The sequence below is a fragment of the Cavia porcellus genome, unplaced genomic scaffold (genome assembly GCF_034190915.1).
Source record: "Cavia porcellus strain 051 isolate PalLab524CR breed Dunkin Hartley unplaced genomic scaffold, mCavPor4.1 scaffold_1, whole genome shotgun sequence".
NCBI lineage: Eukaryota > Metazoa > Chordata > Mammalia > Rodentia > Caviidae > Cavia > Cavia porcellus.
This window is the reverse complement of record NW_026947484.1, coordinates 159318153-159345161: the sequence shown is the minus strand read 5'-3', so window position 1 is coordinate 159345161 and position 27009 is coordinate 159318153. Positions and strand designations below refer to the sequence as shown.

Below are 27009 nucleotides of genomic sequence, written 5' to 3'. Positions count from 1 at the left end.
CACAGACACCGAACACGGCCCAGTCTTTGCTCCTTGCTCCTTTGTTTGTGGATCCTGTGACACTCAGAGGTTTGGACAAGGACACTGAGGTCTGTGCTCCCAGACACCCTGGCTCTGTGTGCTAAGCACTCAGTTAGCCCTCCAGCGAGACCGCAGGCTCTGGTGTGTCCCTGAGGTTTCTTTTGAAGAACAGACATGACTTAGAGAATTCCCTCCCATCACCTCAACTCAGCCCTGTCCGTGTTATACTTCATCTTGCTCTCATGGCGACCCATCCCTCTCCTGTCTTCCTATCCACTTTTAGACAGATACACACGGGCTTTGCTTAGCTTGGGAAACAAAATACACACCAATGCCTGTGCCGGACTGCTTGAGGCCACCCCTCCCTGTAAACGCATCCCGAGGTCCTGCCTGCCTCCTACTCCACCAGCTTCTCTCTGCACTCTGTGCGCTTATTTCCTGTCTACCATGCCCACCTAGGCAGTCTGCAAAAATGACAAAGTGTCTTCCCTCTGTGGGTGCTACTCTAACTGCTTTGTGGTCTCAGCTCATTTGATTATCAGCATCTCTGCTTATCAGGTGGAACAGAGAGGCCCCAGGAGGGCGTTGCCCAGGTAAGTAGCAGAATTTGGGTTCCAGTGTGAGCTGTCTGGTTCCAGAACCTGGGGACCAACCACACCATCATGATGGCTTCCACCAACCCCGTAACTGAACTACAACCTTATGCTACGAACACTTGTCTCTTGGTAGCTGTTGGTATTGTAGGGTTTGCGCTGGATAAGAATGTAGTATGAAGCTTTAATACTCACAAATGTGTCCCCCTCTTTTTATATAAGTATAATGAAACTTTATTAATCAGAAATGGACTGATTAAATTTTTTATGAAGAGTGCACTAAAATTCATATTTTCATGATACTTTAAAGGTGAAAGTAATTAAGTTAACTGGTAAATTACTCAGCAAAACATCTAAGGAAATAGGGACAGAATTTAACCCAGAAAGATGAGGAAATTTTAGGTAAGTTTTAAAAGTTGAAGTATAAATTCAACTTCCTGAGTGCATTGGAACAATAATATGTAAAATGCACTGATTTCTGCCTTGAAGGATGTGTAATCCAGTGGGGAAATAATTGAAGACAGAATAAGTGATAGAAAATGCCACTCGATTATGCTCCAGTGAATAGCACAGTGACACTTGTCTTCCTCTACTTGGATAGAATTCACAGGACAGATCCTGAGAGCTACTAAATCCTTCCAAGGGGCTTTGCCAGCTACCACTGAGAGGGGGGAGATCACTGCAAGCGTAAACAAAACTGCCCACGTTAAAGCTAAAAGGAGCCTCAGAGATTACACAACCAATCCTCTCTGTGGAGAGGAGGAGCCGAGGCGAAGTTGTTTTGTGCTTTTTTATATATACTCAAAAGGCTAGTTTATAGCAAATTGGACCCAGAATCCAGCTTCCTTGATTTTGTTCCATCATCAGATCCAATAATTACTGCTTTGATCCATTTGTAAACATGTCAGAGCGTAAGCTATTCAGCAAACATTTGTTTCATGATGAAAGAAAGAAAAGAAAAGGAAGGAAGGAAAATGAAAGAGGAGAGGAGGAGGAAAGGAATGGAAGGGAAGCAGGTAGGCAGAGAAAGGAAGGGAGGAAAAAAGGAAGGAAGGAAAGAAGGAAGGAAGGAAGGAAGGAAGAACAGAGGAAAGCAAAGAGGGGGAAAGAGAGAAAGGCATAGATAACTGTGCAGAATGAAAAGCTGAACTATGAGAACAACTGTGCTCGGCCCTGAGTCCCCCAAAGGGCACAGATCGTTTCATCCGCTTGGTTTGTGATGCGCTTGAGTAACTGGACCAGAGCCGGCCGCCGTGTGGCTTAACTGCCACTGGATGCTCGAATGAATGATTTGTGTCTTTATATACCATGTCTTGAAATGGGTAAACATTTCCATTCCAGAGACCAGAACCATCCAAGCTCAGTAAAGTTGAATTACTGGCTCATATCTAGGCCTAGACCCTGAACCAGAATTGAGGTCCTTGGCTTCTAATTCATTAGATAACTCTCAAACTTCCCTTTCTGAAAAAAAATATCAATTAGGTAATTATTCTGTCAAAGGGCTAAAGATAGGTTATGTAATCTCAGCAAAAACCAGCAGAAAATGGGGAGAGGGCTGATACATGCATATCTGATGTCGCTGTTTGCTTGCTGGTCTATTGGGGTCATTTCTACTCCAGGGCCTACTGTGCTGTGTCACATTAGTGACAAAAAGAAATGGCTTTGCCTTTTTACTCTCCAATGTTTCCTTTCCTTCTTGTCTCTCTCCTCGGAGCTCAAACTGTCTGGAGAAGCTGACTGAGCAGATGGCGTCTGTCCTCCTGATGGTCCTCCTCAGGTTCTCAAGGGACCTGGAGCAGCTCTAGCTGGGTTAGAGACTTTCCCGTTGGACAGCCTTCTCTGCAATCTAACATCCTCCTTGGTGGGGGTCCTGCCTCCCTGGCCAGAAAGATCGGACTGTTCCTCGGGTTGGGTTTCCGTGACCTCTCTTAAAGTCTTGGTCTTTTCAGGTGCAGTCTGTCATTTCCCCCTTCCATTACGATGGACCTTGGTCCATCCGTATCCTCACTTGGTAAGGCCGCAGATAGCTCAGGAATCTAGAGCTTTGGAAGTGGAAGAGCTCCCTGTGAGGGACTTTGAGGTTTCACAAAAATAGAGGATATAAAAAGAAGAACTGGGAGAGAGAAGGGGAAAGCTGTGTAAACACTGAGTTCCGGAGAACCAGAGTGAAAGGATGGAGTGCACACAGCTGGTAACGGCACACGTCCACTCTGCACTAAAAATGGGTAGAGAAGCGTGGAGATTGGAGATGCCCAGTGCTGTCTTTCCCTGGAGTTTAAAACTCTGATGCAATATTTTGAGGATCATCGTGAGGATCAGCTGTCGACAGCCTGAGGCAGGATGATCAGTTAAAGATTAAAATAGTCCTTTTGTCTGGACTCCCAAGCAGAAAGAGCACCTGAAGGCTCAGGGTACCACAGAACCTGTCCACACGGCTCCACCTCTGTCACCTTGCTCATATGACCTGCTCTCGGGCCAGGCTTGCTATCAGGTGCTGAAAAACTTGACTGTGAACGCAGAAGGTGGACCTCATTACAGAAGTGGCCTTTATTTCGTTCTACGAAGTAAAGGAAACCAAGAGTTCCCTTCACATAATATGAAGGGAAGGTGAGAGTTTCTAAATACCCCGAAAGTGTCAGGAAGGTCCTTTGGTGAGGGTTATCCAGAGACAGAGAAATTGGGACTGTAGACTGCTTCCCTGTAGGAAAGAATATAATGATTTCTTCTATTGCATTTGACAAAATAGTGGACACCATACTTCTAAATAGCCTGTTATTTTTCCACTGAAAAGAAAGTTTTCATAAAACCCATATTGTACATGATTCATATTTTTTATGTGTCTGGGGAATCTCTTTTCCTCTAGCCACTCCATGTGATTTTTAGCTCCTCCTTTATAACCCATCCACCATGTGGACACAACTTCCTTTAGAAAGTGATTTTTCTGTATCTAGTCTGTATTTCTCCCTGTCCTTCATAAGATCCCACGTTTGATCACAAGGCATAGAAGATGGGTGAACCCTAGAACACACTGCTTAGTTGGAACCCTGGTTTCACTTGTTCTTAGCTGTGTGACTTTGAGAATGTTAATTAAATCTGCAGTCTTAATGTCTTCTGCAATAAAACAGAGTGATGGTACTAACCACCCCACAAAGTTGTTGGTAGGATGAAAAGTGTTGATGTGGGGGAAAGGCTTGGACCAGGTGCTGACACGTGATACAAAGAAAGCACTTGAGAAATCTTAGTTATTCCTACTGCAGTGACATTTATTCTGGGAGCTTCTCTTAGCAGCCTTTGAAAAGGAAAGTGCTCTGGCCCATTACTTCGGCCACAAAGATAACCACAGGTCTTTGTTTTATGAAGGATCCCGGGCTCACCTGATTGGACAAAGTACGAGACCCAAGTCACAGGGGAGCCACCGACCCAGGACCTCACCAGGGAAGGCTAATGAACCTGAAGGCGGAAATTTCCTTTCTCGAGACTCTGATTTTGGAAATACCAAGAAAATGAAGATGACAACATCAGTGCCAGACTCCTGAGGGGGCAGATGATGAAGTTAGGAAATTATATTGGCAGTAGAAAGGAAGAATAGCTGATCAGTAATGTAAGTAAAATTAACCAGGTGTAAAAACTTAGGTTCAATAGAGATGGAGGACAGGTGCAAAATTCCATTTTCTCCCCTAAAGGAGGATTCTCAAAATCTTGTTTGGGCTTCTCCCAGGTGCAGCTTAGAAACTATAACCAGTCCCATTCCACTCTAAAAAAATGTCTCACTTGCCCTAACCCAAGGGGCGGTCTCTTCCTGAAGAGCCTAAAACACTAAACAGTGTCAGCACTGTCCACAGAGGACTAGGCAGGAACTGGGCATCGTTTTTCAGTGGTTCTGGGGACCACCAGCCAAGGCAGTTACCGCTCTCCACTGCGCCCACACACAATTCCCATCATGGTCCTCACTGGGAACAAGGTGACCTTGCTCTGGGCATGCAGGGACTAACTCTGTTGCCAGAGCCCCTCCGTGTATATCTGGGTGGATTCAGACCTTGTGGGTCTTGAAAATTACACAACCTTCTTTCACCCAGTGAATATAAATGTAGGTCCGCAGTCTAGGCAAGGCCTGTGCACTGGGGGCTGGAAGCGTGAGCTCCATTAGCTTCACAGTACATCTGCCTCTGCTACGGCCTCAAGAGGAACTGTCCCCCACAAAATTACCTCACTGGGTATGTGGACAGCAGTGTGGACAGTCACACAGATCTGCGGGGTCAGACCTCTCGGGCTACCCCTGCTGCCTCTCACCTGCAGTGTTCCTCCCTCTGAGGCCTTGGCAGGGGATTCTTGATGCTGACAGGTCTACGTTTGAGTAGGACCACACCGGTGCACACCACTGCCCCCGCTCACTGGGTGTCTGGTGTACACCACCCAATACTGCAGACAAAACTGTTGCCTCCACCATTGTCTTTAAAAGCATGATCATTGCACACATACATACACAAACCTTCCCGCACACATCCCTCGCAGAACTGCTTATTTTCCTAATGTCCTTCGAATAAAGGCCAGAAATCTATTTCCTGGCACAAAAGGCACCTGTCCACTTCTCCAACTCACTTCTCTCCTTCCCTCTCCCTGCAGATCTGCAGAGCTGTGAGAGGTAACGTCCATCTGTGGACATCCACGAAAGGGTACGGTCAATAAACCTTAGGAGTGATCTCTGGTTTTGAAGTCCACTCTGATTTTTCACTTCCTCTCTTCCCATCCACCACTGCCTGCAGTGGCATTCTCAGAAAAGCCACTGGGAAAAGATGGCTGATCCAGTGGTGGCTTCATTTGACCGTGCCTTTAAGGAAACACATCAAAACAAGAACACAATAACTGCATGATGCGTGCTATGATTCTTGGTCAGTTGAAAAAATAAAAATAAAAAATTTGTGAAATATTTTCATCCTAAGTACATGAGGACTTGGGTGGATGGGCAATTAGAGAATGAAGAGAGGGTTGCAGGCAGGTTGGCATGACACCTGGAGACAGACGACAACACAAAGGCCTAAGAGAAGCTGGAGCAAGTCCATGGTGACACAGAATAGCAGGGACATGGAGAACTGCCTGGGTTCTGAACAGAATTCAGAAATGTGTCACTTGATAGCCACTGTCACAAAGTCTTAACTCTGTAAGTGTTTGATGAATGAATGAGTCATCTTTTCTACAAGTGTCTAGCTCTTTGAAGTCAGGGCTGTGTTGTAAATGTCCTATAAGTCCACAGAACCCAGCATGGCACCTGACTCCAAGTGACACTACCTGGCTCTGCTTGCTGGCTTGATGTGGAATACACTGCCTATGGAAAGGGAGATTTTTTCCTTTATGTTTCAGTGAGCATCACACACACAGCTGGTCAGACTCACTTCCTGTTTCATCTTTTGTATGCTCCCCAAATCTGCGAAATAAACCAGGCAAGAGCAAGAACAATTGTTGGAATCAGCACTACAGCTCTCCAGAGATTCACCCTCCCAGCCTCATCTTTGCAACGCCCAGTTCTTTGGGTTTGTTTGATCTGTTTCACAGCGGGCTCTGAGAACAAGGAGGATGCAGTCGTGTCCCTAAAAGTGGACTCTGCCACCCGAGGCCAGCTCCTCAAGATCCTGTGTTTCCCAATTTATTTGCATAGAAAACTCTGAGCTTGAAGGGTGTTTTAGTGAAACAAGAACAGTAGCCCTGAACTATTCCCTAGTACAGGTGCTAGGACTGGTAAAGGTACTGCTCTCTGTGCCTGCTTTGTTGTGGCAGAAATGGAGCATGCCTGCTGGTTAAGGGGGAGAGGACCATGCCAGAGAGAGGTGCAGATGATGTCCTTCATCCTCTGTACTGCCTCAGCATCGAACTATAGGAAGTGAGGGAAAGAACAGAAACCCCGGCTCGAAAGAAGGAACAGCCATATGCTGGAGGATACAGCCTCCAGGGTGTCCCAGGACCCATGGGTACATGGGGAGGGGGCAGTCATGATTCCTGCCCGTCCTGTAGCCTCCCCGGACCTGCCGGGATTTAGGAGGCCGCTGTTGTGCAGCTGCAGTGAGTGGTCCAGCTCAACTTGCTCACCTGCTGGAGAGCAGGTCCTGCGGGGCAAAGAGCCCAAAGCAGCAGAAGAAAGAGGCAGCTGAGCCTGCAGGGTCTTCGTGCCAGAGGAAGGACAGAAAGGCAGGGCAGCCAAGAGGGACAGCAGGGCTCACAGCACGTGAGGAGACAGCAGGCTTCCCCAGGCCTGTCCAGCAAGCAGGCAAACAAAAGCCAGCTCTCGGGAGGTCACGGAAGGCCCAGGACTCCCGTTATCAGCCACACGTGAGCCTTCTCTTCCCCATACCACCATCTAAGGGAAGGAGGACCTGGGAGAAACCATGAAAAATAAGAGCATTTACCCGACATGGTCAATGACTCAGATCAGATCAAGTTAAAAATCTCGGCATAGCCAAGGAAACCAACAGAGCGAAGAGAGAGCTTACAGAAAGGGAAAAAATTTCCAGCCGTTCCTCAGACAAAGGGTTAATATCTAGAATATATAAAAAGCTCAAAAAAGGCAACCCTGCCCCCAAAGCAAAAGACCCACTCAAAATATGGGCAACTGAAATGAATGACCCCTGTCAGAAGTACAAAGCGGCCAGCAAATACGTGACAAAATATTCAACACTGCTGGTCATTGGAGAAATTCAAATTAAAAATAACACTGAGACTCCATCTCACTCCAGAAATGAAGGCTATTTTCAAGAAATCAAGTGGTAACAAATACTGGTGAAGCTGTGTCGCAAGGCGAGAGGCTTTTTCATTGTTGATAGGAGTTTAAACTAGCACAACTACTCTGTAAACCAGTAATGGAGACTTCTCAAAAAGTGAAAACTAAAAATTTTATTTAATTTAGCTTTTCCTCTTCCAGGTATCTTCCCATTTAAAGGCATCATACTAGAGTAATATATGCACACCCATGTTTATATAAGCATAGTAAACAATAGGAACCCCTTGAAAGCAGCCTACACATCCATCAATAAATAAATGGATAAAGAAAATGTGCTATTTAACACAATGGAGTACTATGGTGCCATAAAGAAGGATAAACTTTCTGTAGGAAAATGGATACACCTTGAGACCATAAGGTTACGTGAAATAAATCACACACACAAACTTAAATATTGCATGGTTTCTCTTATAGGAGAAACCCAAAGGATAGATAAAGAGCAAAATAAAAGACAGACAATAGAAAATAATGAGATAGATGGGAAGGGAACCAAGAGATGGTGGGAGGGGGAAGGGAGGACAGGGAAACGAGATTGAAAAAAAAAGAATTGTGAAGTATTGTGTGTATGTCTCAAGTTCCCATAAGAAATGTCTTCATTATGTACTACAAACATATACAGTGTGTGTGTGTGTGTGTGTGTGTGTGTGTGTGTGTGTGCATGTGTGTAGGTGGGATCCAAGAAATAGATGGGAGGCTGAGAGAAGGGAGAGGAGGGAATAAAAAAGGAATTCAGATGTGCTACACACATGTACCACCTCCCTGTGATGAGTGTGACCCTCACATGCTACTGCGACAGCAAGCAGTAACACAGAAATGTCACCCACGCTTTGGAGGCAGATTTATTTATGTCTACGGGCACTGATCGGGATCATTCCAGGGGTATCAGGCCCCAGTCTCAGGTGGCTTAGGGCTTATACGGGATAGGCAAGCAGGAAGTACAGAAGCAGGATGGTCCATTGGGGATTGGTTTACGCGGCGTGCATCACAGTGACCAGCCGTTTCTAGGAGACAGAAGCAACTGGAACTGGAAGGGAACTGTCACCTGAGCAACTGACAAACAGAAGTGTACTGGCAGGGCGTGGGGGAGAGTGCATTTTCTATTATGTTACCTTGCATATTATGTACTACAGCAATATATAATATATATATATATATTATATATGTTTCAATTGTGAAAGCAAAATGCATTTCTAAAGATAAATCTTTACAAAGTTAAAAACTATATTTTATTGAATTATTTGTAATTAAAGAGTCCAACCAAGGCTCTCATTGAAACTTTATCTACGGGCTGGGGATTTAACTCAGCGGCATAAGCACCTGCCTTGCAAGCAGGCAGTCGTGAGTTCGATCCCTGGTACCGATAAAAACGAAAAAGACAAAAAAAAAAAAAAAAACTTTATCTACTTTAAAGGGGAAATCACAAAAAATACAGCTCAGATGAAAAAAGAAAATAATCATATGATGCTAATAGCATGCTACCAAATCAATAGCTGAGAAGGATTAAATAAGATTAGAGACCTATAAATATGGTAATTGCACTGAGTAAAGGATTTCATGATAAATGAGTCTGTATTCCGTAGGTCAGAGTTGCACTGATTAATCTCCATGCACTTGGGTATCCTGGAGGATTTCCCGCTCTAGGAAGCTGCAGGTGTGGCCAGGCCTGGGGCTAAACACATAGCTGAGAAATGATCCCCTGCAGCTCCTACCATGCATAGCAATAAGCCACAAGCACCTGTTCCAATCAAACCAAGTCGGAGCCTGGGTAACAGTGTCTTGGGAACAATGATCAGATATAGCAGAAGCTATCAAGGGTCTTCCGTATGTGTGACAAATAAATTCAACTTAGTAGTGAAGGTCAACTCAATTTAGCACCAAATATCTTTTATGTGTAAGATGCCACCCTAGGCATTAAAAGAAAAATCTCAACTCAAAGCCGATAAAAATGTGAAAAGCTGTAGAGGATTAAGAAGTGCTCACTGTGGAGTCTTAACCGTTTGTATTTAATAGTCAGGCTGAGTCTAAACTCTCAAGGTGTTCCCACTTCTGTAAGGGATGTGAGTATCGTATTAAGAGGAAGATTCCTGCTCTCCATTGGTAAACAGCACGGCCACTTGCAATCTGAATTTTACATGAAAGACGTGAAAAGCTACCTGCTTGTTTTAAATATAAATCAGTATGTTCAATTATTGATTATTCAGCTTCGCTTGCTCTTAATAATATAATAGCTCCCGTCCTCAGACAGAACCTTGATAAATTCTCTGCTATAAAATAACTCATCCAGAAGGAAGGTATTTTGAAGTCATGCGATACAGGTGCAATAAGGAAGAAACCGTTCTCTGTGGCAGGGAATCAAACATCGCTGCCTAGTAGCTGTTCCCCTGTTCTTGATAACGGAGCCCTGATTATTAAGTGGATATCAACTAAAACCAAATTTCCACCTCTGTCCTAGTGAAGTGTGGACATGGACTAATTCTGGCTAATTGTATACATCCAGAAATGATGCAGCTTTGGAGAAGTTCTAAAGGGACCCGAAGAGTTCATCCTTGCCCCTTCCTGCTGACCAGAAGGCATGTGAAAGGCTGGAGTTCAAGCAACCATACTGTACCATGAGGCACTATACTAAGAATAACAGATAAAATTAGCTTTAGTCTTTTGTCAGAGACCACTATGAAGCAGCTCTGAGCAGGATTTAAAATTAACTCATTGGCTTTCTATGTTTACCTGTGAGTCTGTCGTAGGCCTCGGCCCCTTTCTTGGTGATGGGAGCTGATTCATAGTAAGTGAACCTCTATGAATCACTGGTCCTGGCTGAGGCCTCACAGTGGCCCGTGAGGGCAGAAGATACCTCAAAAGGCAAGATAAGGCCACAGCTGAGGACACCTTGGCTCCAGCACTAATTAAGTAGACAGAGACTGCAGTTCAAGGAATCTCACTCCTGCAGTCCACTCCTACCATAAATGTCATCCTGGAGATAAGACGATTCTCCTAAATTGGTATAATTTACTACTTGGAGAAGTCTTTGAAGTGACTCCCAAGGTCTTGCTCATTTCCCATGCTTTTCTCAGTTTCCCCACCCTTTGTTTTGGACCTAATAAATATGTATGGGTGGTCCATAAAAGTCTTGGTCTTGCCCTCAGAGTCTCACACTCGCTTTCTGGAGCCCTAAAATCATACCACTTGTCTCATTTTATTTAAGCCGTCACTGTACACTCGTTTGGGAGATGGGGGATCTAGGTCAGGACCCGATGGTCGCTGATAATCAGGAAGTGGCTGGAGCAGCCCTGGCCTGTCTATACTCAGAATTTATATAAGAAGCAGGGACATATTCTTTTATATTCTTCTTAAAGTTGTTATTCTCATTTTCTCTTAAGCTGACAAAGACTTCACATAATTATGTAGCTGTCTCATCAACCAAAAGAAAATCCAAGCAGGTGTCAAGGGAAAATCCAAAGTAATACAAAGGAGAGCCACATTAATAAAAGAAAGCTAAGAGTTCCACCACGTTATTACCTAAAATTTTCTGTCTCCCATGCTTTAGGCATGGCATAAGGAGCATGGCTTTATGGGGCCACAAGATGTCATACTCCAAAGTTCAATGCTAATTTCAGGCAGTTTGCATGTAGGTTTCCCCAAAATTTGCACTGTACAGTATTTTGGCATTTTCAAAGGAGAGAGTTGGTGCAGCCTCACACCACGAAGCAGCAGCAATCTGTCCCCTCTCCACTGGGTTTACCGCCAGAGGATGCAGGAGAAAGGACTTGGATTCCAAATCAGGGAAACTGGAAAGGCTGACTCCCTTTTACACGGCTTCATTTCCTTATCACTGACATGGGGACAACAATAACATCAGCCTCACTGTCCCTCAAAGGACATTAGGGCTATCAAATCAAGTGTCGATGTGTTATCATGGCTAGGACAATCATTTTGGCGCACACTTATATTTGAATTGGAAAGGCATTTTGTTTCTTTGGAGTGGGGATAATCTCCTTTTTTTTTTTTGTCTTTCTCGTTTTTATCGGTACCAGAGATCAAACTCACGACTGCCTGCTTGCAAGGCAGGCGCTTATGCCGCTGAGCTAAACCCCCAGCCCCTGGATTAATCTCCTTTTAAAAGGGGCTTTTTTTTTTTTTTTTTTTTTTTTTTTGGCTCGCATTAACTTCTTTTCTCTCCCTACTCAGTTTTGTGATTCTGTGGAAGAATTTTGCTTTTATAGTGCATGTTTTTATGAGCTACATGCATGTAAGTATGTAGGCTAAAAGGGTATTATTGGGGATGGGTATCTGGCTAACATAAAGTTTCTTAGTTTTAAATTAGAACATAAGAAGGACTTGGAGTGACACTGAAAACAAAAATGTAAATGTGTTAGCTGATTAAAGAAGACTCTCCACTGGAGTGTCACTTACTGATCAAATGCGGGAAGCTAAAAACAAACATTGCTGAGCCAGAATCGCGCAGATACTTCACACAGTGGAACTTTTTTTGTAGCACTAAATAATTATCAATGATTATAAATAGGATCCTGGACCTATAAGGTAATGAAGTACTTTTTGAATTAGCAGAGAAATATGGTAAGTTAATGGAACTGAAATGTTTAACTGACTGATGTGTACCGCTTCACAATTCCATTTTCATCAGAGACAATACTAGCAATCAAAACATTAGATTATCTCTGAATGTTTACCTGGCATTATGGATTGAAAACTAGTGATCAATTTAACACCAGCTAAATCAAATCAGTATGGTCCACCTGAGGAAAGTTGCCAACATAAATAGAGACATAGAGAAGTAGAGCTAGGCATTGTGGGTTTCACTAAGTGTTGCTGTTTGAGCCGTTGGTTCTCTTGGAGGAGCTCATCATGCCTAGCTTCCCCAGTGTGAGTTCCACCATTGTCATGGAAGAATCTCAGGACCTTGTTGATGTAGGTGGCTGGGGTTCACTTTGGGGAAGCTCTGGTCGTTACTTTGAGCATCACTTGCTGGCTCCAGAGGGGAAGATGTGAGCTATTTAATCTCCAGGACAAACTCATCAGGCTGGCTTCTTGGCATGTACTTGACTGTTCTTATCATGGGAGGAGTTCAGGACCTCTGTGTCACTGAGGACGGCTATGGTGCTTTTCAGGGCAGCCCTGGTCCTTATTTTGAGTGTGACTTCTCAGCATCCTCAATCTACCAGCACAGCTCCTTCACCCTGCCGGCATAGACCTTCTGGGTTCCACCGCTGACCTATGGGCCTTCCCAGCACGGATCCGTAAAAGACTGGTGTGAGTCCTTGACATGGGCTGTAGATCTCCAGCTGGACTCTTCGGAGGCATTGTCATGGGCTCTAGGTCTTCAGCTGGACTCATGTAGGACACTGCTGTGGAATCCAGGCCCTTGGCTGAATATTCTGGGTCTTAGTGTTGTGGACAGATTTCCTGCACTTTCTTGGGTTTAACTCGGGGTGACCATCATAAAACAATATTATAAATCCTGTGTCCTGATTCTAATTGTTCTCATAACCCCGGACTACAACACCTGGAGCAGAAGGAAAAATGTTACGGTTCCATTTCATAGACAAGAAAGATCAAAATTCTTATGCAAAATAAAGCAAGTTATTTGAATTTCATTATTAAGAACTGCCTTATTACTGAGTTATAATTCACTTCACAAACAGCCTCTAGTATGTATGTAGCTGGCTTAGCCCTGCCCTTTGACTAACTGAAAGTCAACTCCGTACTCCATCCGTGCCCCTCATTAGAAATTCCCTTCTTTAAAAGGACCTATCAAACTCAGACACAGTCCAAGGATATGAACTCTCTATAGTTCCTGGAGCTAGGCCTCTGTGGAATGGTGAGCATCATCTTGGCTTGGAGATGGACCATTCCCACCTCTCCCATCTCTAGGAGTCTACAAAATCAACTGTGCAAAACAACCAACAATAAATCTCAAAACATGTCCTCTCCTCCACCGCCCATTCAAGTAGAAACAGCTGTGTACTAGTCATTTGCGCAAGCAAGGAAATCTTTTGGAAAAATTTTTTGTTTTCCCTTCAGGCTCAAGCAAATGAGCAGGTTAAAAGCCCATCCTCCATGATTTCTCTCGTGTGAAGCAAGTTCTAAGCACAGTGTCCACCATCTGAGAAGTGCTTGATGAATGACTTGAATATTACAGCAAGAATATATTTGTATCCAACAATGTACATAAATAGAACATCAGTACTGGAGGAAATTTTTGACAGTAATTTCATCAGATACTTGAAAATAAATTCCTTTAGCTTTATTTTCCCCTTATGCATATCAGGTCCCTCATCATTAAGTTTCTCCCTCTTTCTTCTAATACAGAAGGTGAATCTTTGTTCTGGGCATACCTGTGTTTTTCCCAACACCAAATATTCTCTTACAAACCTCACTTTTCTTTTCCGGCATAGCAGAATACATTCACCTTTAGTTCACTTGTTTTCTGGGATCAGCATCCTACCTTTGTTAACTGCCCCTTCCCACAAAAAACTAGCACATATCCCAGGTGTGAGGCATCTGCTAGACGGAAATCTCTTACGGAGGCTAAGAAAAACTACTGGGCCTTTAATCCTCAGCACTTTGCAGTCTCTGTTACTCCCCACGCTTTGCACCTGAAGGGCCATGCACAAGGGCAGGAAAACCCTTGGAGCTCCAGATGGACTGGCCTAGCGAGGGAACCGAAAGAAAGCCCAGTGCCTGGTAACCTGCAGGACGGGGATCTGCAGCCTAGTGACGTGACAGCAAGTGACCCGGCAGAAGAGCATTGGAAAGGTCGGCTAATTGAAGCCTTGGTACTGTGCTGGTGTTTTTCAGCCTGGTTTGTCAAAAGCAGGAGGTCAGACAGAGTCTGTTTCTCTTGAAAAGCGCTCGGTTCTTGGAAAGGAAGTGCTGCTTCACCCTTTACCTGTTGGCCTCTGACTCCACAGCTGGTGCTGTCCGGGGTGGACTCAGGGGTGGGGAACCAGAGCTCAGTCTGTTTTGCTCTGCTTCTGCACACCCCTTGTGGTTCCCCAGCCCGGGTCACTGTGCAGACAGCTGGACCCGTGAAATGCTGTTGTCACTTCACCTGACCAGAAGGACCTTAACAAAGGAGTATACGAATTTACACTCACCAAGACTATAAACCATGTATGTATATACTAACTAAAAGCTCTCTTGGACATCTTTGTATTTTCTGTTACATAGAAGTTGGTGTGGGCCATTAAATATTTCTGTGTCTACTATGTATTCATACTTCAAAGCCTTCGCTGAGTTGAAGCTGGTGGTCTGGAGCAGAGATGGGATGGAGGCACTGGCTTCAGATCCGAGGAGCTGACAGTCTGGGGGGCAGTGCAGTGAGCATATACTGCTGACCATCAGTCGAGCTGAACAGTGCGAAGTAACCACAGGGGCAGAAGGAGTTAGGAGGGAGTCATTCATTTGAAAGGAAACAAATCCTTAGAGTAAATGGCATTCATCCTGGACCTCAGTGGATGGACAGAGGCTCTCAACGGGGAACAGTCAGGCACAGAACACAGCAGGGAACAGCCCTGGGAGCTTAGCAGAGTAGGGGGAGGTTCTCGGGATGCTGAGGTCACTGTTGCTAGGCACAGACACCGGCAGTGGGAGGTGGGGCCCAGCCTCATGAGCATTGGGAGTTACTAAACTCATTCTAGCATGGTGCAGCCTTGGGAAATGTCACAGGACATTTTTTTTTTTTCCAGGATACTACTACCATCTCCACGGACCAAATGAGAAAACCGAAGGTGAGGATGGGTTAGAACTTAATGGGAAGCACTTGATGTGGTGTCTGAACTGAAGTCTACCTCCAGAGCTCAGACTCTACATCTACCCTGTCTTTTTAAAAACGCAATGTATTTCAATAGGCCGGTAATCTTTTTATATATGTGTCTTATACAACATGATGTTCTGATACCTTCTTCTGTCAAAATGGGAATAACAATGCTCTGTATCTACCTAAAAGTTTTGATCAAATAAAATTTCAGATGTTAAAGTGCCTCAGATACAGTGCAAGCATTCTGTGTCAGTTACTAGTAAGGGAGGGATCTTCTGTTATCACCATTACAAACCAGATTATTTCTCAAGTTACCATAAATGTATTTCTGCAAAAGTCATTGATATTTATTTAATACTGGCTATAAATGATTTAAATCTTATTATACTTTGTACATACATTATTTAACTTCCCCTCACTACCTTGTAAAACAATGTATTCTTATCTCCAATTTATAGACAAGTTAACAAGTTAAAGTCCTCCTGGTCTTCTAGGTGAAAGTTAATGACCACATTCCAGATTCGTATCTTCAGCCCCACGCCTTTTCCAGAGGCTGCCTGGTACCTTCCTACAAGTGACTTTATCCCATGTAGCTTGCAGTAGCCCAGCCAGACAAAGTCGTCAAGGAACAATTAATGGTGCTAGAATTTCAACAATTTTAACAAGGATGTCAGTATCCAGTTCTTTCTGTGCTTTAAAAGCTATGCAGTTATTTCTAAAGTTTGTGTCAAATAGTTAAGTGGTGTTTCCTTTAGACTTGTCTGGAAACCCTGACCCATTCTATCCCATTGAATGAGATGAAATACTGTCTTTACGAATAATTTCATTGTTGATTTTAAGAATAAAGAGATAAAAGTCTTCTCTGTTTAATAGTAGAGGTTCTTTACAGTTATTTCAAAATTTAAAAGCTTCCCTAAAGACCTATTAAACCATTTATTTCTATATTCTGAAGCATATGTCTCTTTTCTTTTATTCATAACAGTTTTAAAAATCACTACACAGATGTGGTATCACTGTACAAAGCATTGCGAATGTCACTTGCAATGGATTTATTCTCGCAAAGCAAACTGCAGACCAAGCGTTTGTGAACCAAGGCATTACTGTGGTCCTTTCTGACTAGGACACTGTGATAGAGGCACATGTCACCCTGGTCAGAAAACATTAATCAGTTTGACTAAGGCATATTTTTTTGCTTTTCAGACAAGAACTACCACTCAGATGTTCACTTATCTTTCATATGCTTAGTAATTATATTTTTCTTGAATTCCACTAAGCTGATACAAAGACTTTTCAAAAACACTTCTGGTAGAAGATTCATTTCATTATCTTAGAAAGAGAAATACATTCATTTAATTTGCTATTTCCTATTGCTACTCATACTTTCTGTAGAACTGAACCACATCCTTAGCTTTTTATGCTGAATTCTGAGCTGTTTCTATAAAAATTGTATGTTTAGATCTATACATTAAAACAGAAACATTGAACTTGCTAAAAGATAAAATAGGTGAAACACTTGAGGACCTAGGTGTAGGACAGGAATGTCCTACACGAGAAGTACACGAGAAGTAACAGACAGAATTACATCAGGTTAAAAAGCTTCTGTACATAAATAGAATCAATTAATAGAGCCAAGAGACAACCTATAGAATGGGCAAAGGGTTTTTTTTTTTTTGCCCATTATTCTCAGACAGAGGACTAATATCTAGAATATATAAAGAACTCTAAACAATTTGACCACCTAAAATTAAAGACCCAGTCAAAGAATGGGCCAGTGAGACGAGCAGAACCTTCACAGAAGAGGAAATACAAATGTCTAACAAATATATGGAAAAGTGTTTGGCATCTCTGGCCATTACAGAGATCCAAATTAAAACAATGCTGAGTCCACTTTCTTCCAGAAAGAGTGGCACTCACCAAGAATTCAAAAATAAAAAGTGCTCGTGTGGCTGGGGTGAAAAGGGGGCCTCCTACATTGTGGGTGGGAAAATACACTGATACAACTACTGTGGAAACCAGTATAGAGACGCCTCAAAGAACTGAAATTAGAAAGTTTGTATGACTCAGCCATCCTCCTCCTAGGTATCTCCCCAAAATGCTGAAGACATACTGCAATGATGCATGCATCCCAATATTTATAGCAGCAGAATTCATAACAGTAAAATCCTGGAAACAGCCTGTGTACCCATCAACAGATGACTGCATCAAGACATCATGGCATCTATATATAATAGAATACAATTGACCTCAAAGAAGGACAGATTTGAGAGATGGATAAGGAAACGGATACACCTAAAAACTATAGTGTCCAGTGAAATAAATCAGATACACAAATTTCAATGCCATCTGGTGTCTTTCATTTAACTAATGTGAAGTAAAACTAAGAGAAAAACACAGGAAGGTTATCAAAAGGCAAAGGGATGGATCTCTTGCAGATGGGAAGGGACCCAGCGGACCAAGAGTGAGCGGGTGAAGGGAAGGGGCTGGGGAAATAGGTAAGAGCGAAGACATGCCAGGTAAAGGTCCTCATAGCCTCAATAAGCATGGACGTTATGCAGCAGGAAGGTGAACTAAGACGAACAATATCGACAAGAAGGAAAAGAGGAGAAAGGAAAACTAGAGGAGGCAGGAAGGGGAAACAAGGGGATTAAAAAAAGAAGCTGCAATGCATCCATGCATCTGCTCCCCATCGTGGTTGTAAAATGCAAATACTGGAAACATACTAATAAAATAAAGAAGAGGCCGTACACCTGTGAAGACCTGCAATCCAAGCCCGATTTAATATTAATAATATCAAGTACTACAATCATGACCACTGACTCTTGGTGATGGTCTAGGCACAAAGTGAGTACTTGCTGCATTCCCTTACTGAATGCTTGCAGTACATGTGTTTTTAGGTAAAGTTATTATGTTCTTTTCTAGCTAAACAAACCAAGGATGAGAAAAGATTAAGTTAATTTAATAAAGGTCATCCTGCTAATAAAGGATCAGAACTAGGATATGCCAGCAAATTTAGTCTGATTTTAGGTTCCATGCCTTCAATCACAGCATCATATATTGGAGCTCATAAAATGATATTGAAGAATGAATCTTCTCACACATCACCGACGTGCTTTATGGATTCTTTAATTACAGATGTTGCCATAGCTACATCTACATCTATACAGCTATTGATGCAACAACAATAGTCATGTCCCCTCTATATTGATTACACTCACCATTTTTCTAAAAGATTTGCATATATTAATGCTTTTAATCCTTATAGTTACCGTATGGAAAATAAATGCAAAAATTCTAGTTCTTCATGTAAGGATACAAAAATCTCATAGTTTGTAATCTCATAGCTATTTTTTCGATTCCATAGCTATTAACCTAAAGTTAGATCCCAGATAGGACTCTGAAGCACGCATTCTCAGATCTCTGAAGGCGATCTGACAATGATGCTTCTCCCAGAGACGTCCTGATAATCCTGTTGGCACCCTAGTTGTCTCTTACCTCTCTCTCTCAGGCTGTCTCCTCCTCTTTCTTTCAAAGGTTTAAAACTGGCAAAGGAGAACCATCCTTCCTGAAGGACCATTTTTCATTCAGGCAAATGGAGAACAGTGCTTCCCATTAAGAAACTTTCGAGTTGGATGTAATCATCCAACACTATTTTATTTTTTTCTGAACCGAGTGTCTTATTAAATTCTGCTCTCTGAACTGAAGCCATAAAATAATGTTATTTTAAAGTTATATTATTATTAATAAGAAACCACTATGAAGCTCTCTAGGCTCCATAGCTAACGCAAATTATATAAGAGTTGGTAAGCAGAGGAATCTATCATTCAATTATCTTCCCTAAGCAATGACTCATTTGATTTGGACTAATTAACTCTGGGCCAGTTAAAACAATTTTTAAATAAATATTTATAGGTATCTGGGATAAACCCTTTCTGAATAAATGTCATTTGACATCTAAGATGGCAGAAAACTGTTGACCATGTGTATAATAATACAATACATAATGTGCAAAATAGGACCAAAAATAAATTCCAACATGCAACAATTTTCCAAGTTCATATAGCCATGGGTGGTTTTCCCTTGGGATTCACTGAATCCCATAACAATAGAATTTGAGTTGTGGAGATGTTAAGGTTTTATTGCCTTGAGAAAAATACATTCTACACTGCTCCAATCAATCGGACCAGTGGCAATCAGCGAGCAGTCTACAGAAGGGAAAACTGGCCAATGAATGAAATGTTAAATCCGCTGGATAGAATTTGCCTCTTAACAACAGAAGGAAGACTCCACCAAGGAGGACAGGAGCTCTTTCTTTTTCTCAAAGACGAAATATGCTCCACTCTGAAATTTCATTCTGCAGGAAGAAGCTAGAGTAAATTTCAAAATTAAGTAGAGAGAGACGATAAACCGAGTGATTTTCCTGCTGACAAAGAGGCTGAGCTTCTCCCTCTGTCTTAAATTTTATAAATTCTCTCTGGAGCCTTTCTGTAATTAGGAAGCACGAATATCCTTTGCTTTGTAGCTTCTCAGCAAACCTACCCCCAAGAATCAGGAAAAGCAATGCAAAAGGAGAAGGAAAAAAATCCAACATAAAACAAAGGGCCTGGAAGAGATATAATCTTTAATAACCCAAACCATGACAAATTCTTAGCTTCTGCAAAACCCACAGGCCTGCCAGGGAAAGAAGTGGAAATGCAGTCTCTCTCTTTCATGCTGCAGAACAGGCCCTGCGTCTAACAGGGAAGGGTTTGAATATTTGTACTGATGTACCTGCCCAGATGGGATATATAGCCGTTTGAATTTTTTGCCGAAAATCTTGTTTGCTGAATCTAATCAATCCTGTAGAAAAAGCTATTTTCCTGCTGCTAAGATCAATGCCTGGGCTCCAAGAACAGAGTCCGTAGAGATTTAAAGAAACTTGAAGAGTGAAACCTAAAATTCCAGAAAATGATCACAATAGTAATTCTTTGCTTAGGTTTTGCATGGTTGCGTTCTAATCAGGCTTGAGATCCAGCTTTATTTCTCGCTAACTCTGTGAGCATGATCAAGCTATTTAACATCCATGAGCCTCAGTTTTTCCATCTGGAAAGTGCTGATAAGAAGACCTAGCTGTGCCTCTGGTGTGAACATTTGATAATTTATGTGCATAAAGAGCCCACAAAATGATGTCCACCACTATCATTTTCACAGCTGCTGCTGCTGTTCATGCTTCTTTAGAAGCAATCTTTCTTCATTGGCTTCTTACATTATTTTCCTCTAAAAAGCTCATTTGTAAAGTAAGTGTGCACAAAATGAGTGAATTTAAGAAACAAGTGGATATGGGATCCGGGGAGCAGGGCATCTGAAGCTAGAGAGGTAGCATCAGTAAACATTGCATTCTGACTGTAATAGGAGAATGAGTGAGTAGAGAGCTTAACCAGCAAAAACATAAAATCTAAAGTTGATGATGAAGCAAGGATCCATAGCATAGGTGTTTACAAGGAAGTAGGGTGGAGGACACAAGAAGAAAGGTAGAAGAAATCTGGAGAGGGAAGACATTGGGCAGAGTAGAGTGAGCAAGGGCTGTATCGTGATACTTTTTGCACTATTTGTCTTTTTGGATGAATGTAATATTTTGCTGAAGGTTTACTGAAAAAAAGTAACTTATTTTAGAAAAAGATACATGACTGAGACATAATGGGTCACACCACACACACACACACACACACACACCACACACACACACACACACACACACACACCACACAAACACACACACACACCACACACACACACACACACACACCACACACACACGGACACACACACATGCCAAGGGCTGCGGTACGAAACTCTCCGTGACCTAATCTTTGTGGCCGTATTTCCTGAGCCATAAATAAATAAATGAAAACATCCAACATCTAACAGCTAGAGTCACAGGATTAGGCAATTTGGATGTGGTGTAGAGTGAATGGTGGGGAGAACACTTAACAAATGGAAGGAATATTAATATTTAATGTATCTAAAGATTTTGCCATTTGATTGAGAAAGAGATCTGTCTCATTCTGGAGGATAGAGGGACATTAGGAATTTTTTCTTAGGGGAAAAAAAAAAGAACAGAAATTTTTCCTGAATCTTGCTATCTTTGCACCCTACAGGTTTCCTAGGATCTGACTGCCAAGATGCAGAACAGAAACCCTGCCTGTATTTCAATGTCAAGATAAACTTTCTGGCATTTTCAGTGAGAATCATGGTTTTTCAGCTAGAAGTTACCACGCAAACCAACCCCCACCTTCCCCACAGATAAAGCAACAACTGGAAGGAAGGTGAGTAGTTTGCCCAAGTTCTGTCTTCTCAGATAAAGCAGCAAGAAGGATCTATCTTCACAGATAAAGCAACAGGTGGAAAGACGCTGAGTTTTTCTCCCAAGTTCACGTGTTCTGGCTGGGACCAGACCTACCCCTCTATTTGACTTGTGCACTCCGGTGACTGTGTGTGTGTGTGTGTGTGTGTGTGTGTGTGTGTGTGCCTAATACTAAATCAGGAAGGCTGCACTAAATTCATTTGAGATGAAAACAGTCATAATTAGTTTTTTAATGTTCAGTTAGTGAAATGAGAATAATAAAATAACATTAACCACTTGAATGGCACTTTCAGCAGTGTTTTAATTTTATTATCCCATTTAATGTTAATAATCTTGTGCCAGTGAGAAAATTCTAGCTCACAGATGTTTACTGAATTGCCACAGACAAATAACTAGCAAGGTAAATCAAACCATAGAACCCAGGTATCCTGACTCCTTGTCCAGTGGGGAAGGTTTCCCCTTTCATTAAAACACAAAACCATAGAAAATATTTTTATGAGGAGTATATTTGGAAAATACTTTGGCCAGGCATGGGGGTACATGCCTGTGACCCCAGTACTCAGGCGGCTGAGGCAAGGAGAGTGCTGCAAGTTCAAAGCCAGCCTGGGATGCATAACAAGACCTCATCCCAAAAAGTAAAAAATGAAAAAAAAAACCTTTAAAATATTTTCAGTTTACAATTATGCAATAGTGTTCAGAATAAATGAATTATTTCAGCCTAAATTCCTAATTAAATGAATTATAGCAGAAATATTCAAAATGGTCACAGTGGGGAAAGTAGAGGACAACAAGAAACAGCAACCTCTAACTAAGGAGTAACTCCCGTTACAATATATCAGAACTATTTCTCCAAAATCTGTCAAGTAAAAATTAATGTAGGTTATAGTATAACCACTGTGGGAATTAGTATGGAGATTCCTCAGAATACTAAAATTAGAAATTCTATTCCACCCGGTTTCCCAAAAGAGTTGAATAACTCATTCGCCTACACATTCAGAAACACAGGCATATGAATGTTTATAGTAGCACAATTCATAACAGCTAACTCCTGCACATCCATCAATAGATTCACAGATAAAGAGGATAAAGAAGAGGTGGTCTTTATATACAGTGCCTTAGTATACTGTATATACTTAAAGGAAGATAAACTTGAGTCATTTGTGGCAAAACGATTGTACCTGGAGACTATAATGGCAAGTGAGATAAATCAGACACACAAGCTTAAGTACAGCATGGCCTCTTCTGTATGAGAAACCCAAAGTATAAGTAAAAAGCAAAATAAAAGACACATAATAGGAGACAGGAAGGAGATAGGACTTTTGCAAATGTAAAGGGGACCGAGTCAGGGGGGAGAGCAAGGGGGCGATGAAGGAACTGAGATGTGTTATGTACTAACTTCCCACAAGGAATGCAAGTAACCCTCACACACTTCAAACATGTAGAAATAAAAATTTTTTTAAAAACCTTGTCCTCTTAATTCTTAAAAAAAGGGTTTAGGCCAAAAATGTAAATGGCCAAAGCATGAACAAAATAGGTAACCAAAAGGCAACAGTTTTTCTCTAAAAATAAGCTTTAAAAATAAAAATAAAAATGGATTTTCATGGGTCTTCTAAAGACTCCAAACCAGTGACTGCTGGAAATCCATTTGCAGTGTTTCACACACACCTCTACGGTGGTCCAACTCCTCCACGCACCTGAGTGCAGAATGCCTTGACGTTAGAGCTCCAGCTTCTACTGACAAACACTTCAGTGCTCTAAGATCTCATTTTCAGGCTTCTTCAGTACACCAAAAGAAACCAAAAATAACTATTATGCACTGATTGCATTCTCCCTCCAGGGAAATTCAAACCATAACAAGAGTCTAGAATTCTGCTAACAGCAACTGTTCAGTTTTAGAGATTGACTTAAAGTGTTATTAATTTAACATTTATAAGAAGGTCTGGAAGTGTATTCCTCATGTTCTGACTAGAGATTCAGTCAGCGAGATTCTTCTTGATGTTTTCCTTCTAAGCAGAGACACACAGATTTAATACGACCAGAACCATACATGGAGAGGTGTTTATATCTTAGTAACCATTATAGTTTCGACTTACTGTGCTCGCCAAAAGCCTCCTGTGTATGAAGGTGATTGAATGTAGGAGGTTACATGCATCTGTGGTTTCACTCGTCATTCACAGCTCAGTATTTGAATGTATAGGCGAATGGGTTATTGGCTAACTTGTATTTTAAAAAACAAAACAAAACACTAGTCTTTCATCTTTTCAATCCATTTGGGGGTAAACTGTTACTATGTTGATCACTCATGATATTTCCTATCCTTACACACTGGCAATTTTTAAAACCTGACTGTCATGCCTTGTAATGATTCTGCCTTGACTGTCCTGACTTAGCATGACAGTTGGGTAGTGAGCTGTCTAGGAACTTGGCATTCAGAGGGAAGTCACTGTATTGACTTAGTTCTAGTTCTAGGCTTTTGCTTTCTGGCTGAACATGGAAACTCATGCTGTTCCTTGATTCCGAGGACTCAGAGATTGCTGAACGTGGCCATAAACACTCAGGAAATCTACGGATAGGGTCAGGAGGGCTGCACAATTTCCGACACTGTACAAAAATCCTCTGTCATTGTGCCGGGGATGGGGTCCAGGCTTTTCACAGGATTCTCAGAAGGGTTTCTGATGTCTTAGCGATAAAGGACCAGTCTCCCAAGAGGAGCTTCTCTTTCTAACCAAATTCACCCTTAAAAGGCCTGAGCTGGTGACAAGGTTGCAGTGATTTTCTTCCAGCGTTCTTTTTAAGAACAGATTCAAACAAGTTTGTGTGTTACATAACAAAGCATTCTTTTAAAAACGGAGTAAGAATATCAGGTACTAACACAAATTATTCATGGTCCTTTCTTCTTTGGCTGCAGATATTTACACTTGACTAATGAATATTCTTGTTCTCTTTGTTGTTACTGGTTTTTGTTTTTGTTTTTTGTTTTTTGTTTTTTTTTCTTTTAAGACAGGGTCTCACTATGTAGCCCAGGCTTGCCTCAAACTCACAGTGATCCTCCTGCCTCAGCCTCCCAAGTACTGAGATTACAAGTGTGTTCCACCAAGTCCATCTTGTTCTAATTATATTGCTTTGGTCAGATCTAGATTTTAAATTTGTTTTGGCAATTGTAGTTTCCCATTTCACACAAGTAGGAGCTTTGGATAGTGTCAGTTATAAATGTCACAACAGGAACTCATTCACTGAGATGTCTGCCTTACTGTTTAATGCTCTTTGATAAACACCATCTTTTAGATGACACAAAGTTTTTAGAGCTCTGTCATATAGACCAAAATATGCAAAAAAAAAAACCATTAAATAAAAGCTTCATAAACTAGTTCTCCCCCCATGCCATCACCTGTCTGGAAATGTGCACTTAATTATAGAGAATTCTATCACAGTTTTTATGAGCCCTGGGAAAAAGAGACTCACTTTAGACACTTCTCTAAGACATATAACCCTATGGCTCCTTAGGGGATTGGAGGCATCAGTAGAAAGGTGATCCCATCTAAGAAACTGTACCTCGCTGTCTGTGAATAGGTTTATGTGATTACGGAAGCTGATCGGGGCTGTTGGTGATCCAGGCATTGTTGGAGTGGTAGCGCCACATTTTTGTGCAGTCAGATATCAATCGGCATCCTGGTGCCTCTGCTTCAGGAAATGCCACAGCGGTGACTAGCAGGGGCAAGATCCCACTGATGGCCTTGCCTTGCAAACCCCCTAGTACAGAGCACTGGTTTGAAGGCCAGGGTGCTTGGCCTAAAGCAGAAATTTCAACTGGGGGCAAATGAGTTCTCCATAGCACATTTAGTAATATCTAGAAATATTTTTATTGTCACAATTAAAGATTTACTACTGGCATCCAGTGAGCAGATAGCGCTGCACGACCCACAATACATAGGATGCCCCTGCAACAAAGAATGATCTGGCACTGTGCATTGGGGGGCTGGGAGGCCTGTCCTAAAGTCACCTCATTCTCACCTATCCTGAGGGGTCACTGCATGTGTGCTCCTGAGACCTATACTTCTCACAGGAAATGAGAGGTTACTGCATTTGAAAGCTTTTTAAATTATAAGACATTGGCCATAGTGCAGTGAAATGTTCCTAAAATACCCTTCTCTTGTCTCTAAAATGAAGAGTAAATGTCAACTTGTACAGCAGACTATTTCCCAAGTTAGTGTCAAACGTTCCACCCACCTTCAGTCCCCTATGTTTACTCTAATTTCAGCCCAAACCAAATAAATCATTTTCCATTTTACTGCTAGAAAATAAACCTGTTAAAAATTAGGGTTTATTATCAATCCTTGTTTCTTACCACCAACTAGAGGCATCCATCTATTAGGATGGAACAAACCTAGGAAACTGGTTTGGATTCTTCACACCCAGCTTCTAGACTGGATTTCCTCTAGAGTGTTAACCACAAGCAAATGGGTCCCATGTTCTCTGAAGACAGGAAATGGAGGCTGTCTTGCCCTTTGACCTGGAAGTGAATCACCACAGTGGTAGAAATGTGGGGCCAGCCATATACAGCATACCTATAATGACTTTGACTGAAATGCTACATAATAAAGACTACAAAGACAGTAAGATCTGGTCTGAGGTCTTCGAAATCCTCCATGGGCAGAACTGGGAACCAACTTCTCCCTAGATGCCTTAAAAGAAAAGAGGAAAAGCTCAACTTGGTATTTACTAATGAAGGAAGAAAACTGACCAGAATTATGCAGAAACAGAGTAGTGAAAACAGCCCAGCATTTGGCACTGAGTTTAGAATAACTCTTAAATCTGCTTTTGTGTTAAAAATAATAATCTGGGGGCTGTCATATGAAAATATGTCATGCTGGAAATGGGAAAGGAGTATCTTTCAGATTGGAGCAATCAGAAAAAATTTCTTCTGTGCATGATTATGAAATATAAAACAATACAATCTAATTGTTCCAGGTAGCATGGAGCTGTTGTGTTGTATTGTACTTTTATTTGCCAAAGCATGCCAAATAGGATTTCAGCAAAATACTTGTTAGAGTTATGAAGTGAAATATTCCTGACATGAGCTGACATCAGGAAAACCAGACATGGACATTTCAGAACATTAGCTTTATTTTCCATTGACAAACACAGCAGAAATAATATACATTTAGCAAATACACATACTAGCTAGGATTTGAACGCCATTAAAATTCTAATATACTTTTCACAGTCTCTTTTATTCTTTGTCTATACAATTTTGAAGACCACTTTTTAAAACACACTGGGACATATGCTTATGGATACTGAAAATAACTGCCCAAAACACTTTACACGGAGGTGACAAAACACACCTGTCCCTCAGCCACGGGTGGAGGAACGGCACACTGACGAGACAGGGGGAGATATACGTGATCCATGCTGTGGGGACTGAATGACAATGATTTCAGTTCTTCTTAGGCACTCTGGGTAAAGCGTACTTACATTCATGTGTTATACAGTCAAGATAATCATTATTTCT

The 27009-nt window shown here is 41.9% G+C and overlaps 1 protein-coding gene and 1 long non-coding RNA gene across 5 annotated transcripts in view; one reads left to right on the top strand and one right to left on the bottom strand.

The window, feature by feature from the left end:
* The window catches only part of Ptger3 (prostaglandin E receptor 3), a 172355-nt gene that overhangs the window by 103155 nt on the left and 42191 nt on the right, over positions 1–27009 (bottom strand). The window lies entirely within an intron of this gene.
* Positions 3924–5541, top strand: LOC134478125 (uncharacterized). The gene is made up of 2 exons (XR_010050561.1): positions 3924–4215; positions 5238–5541. It is a non-coding gene; the product is annotated as an uncharacterized LOC134478125 (long non-coding RNA).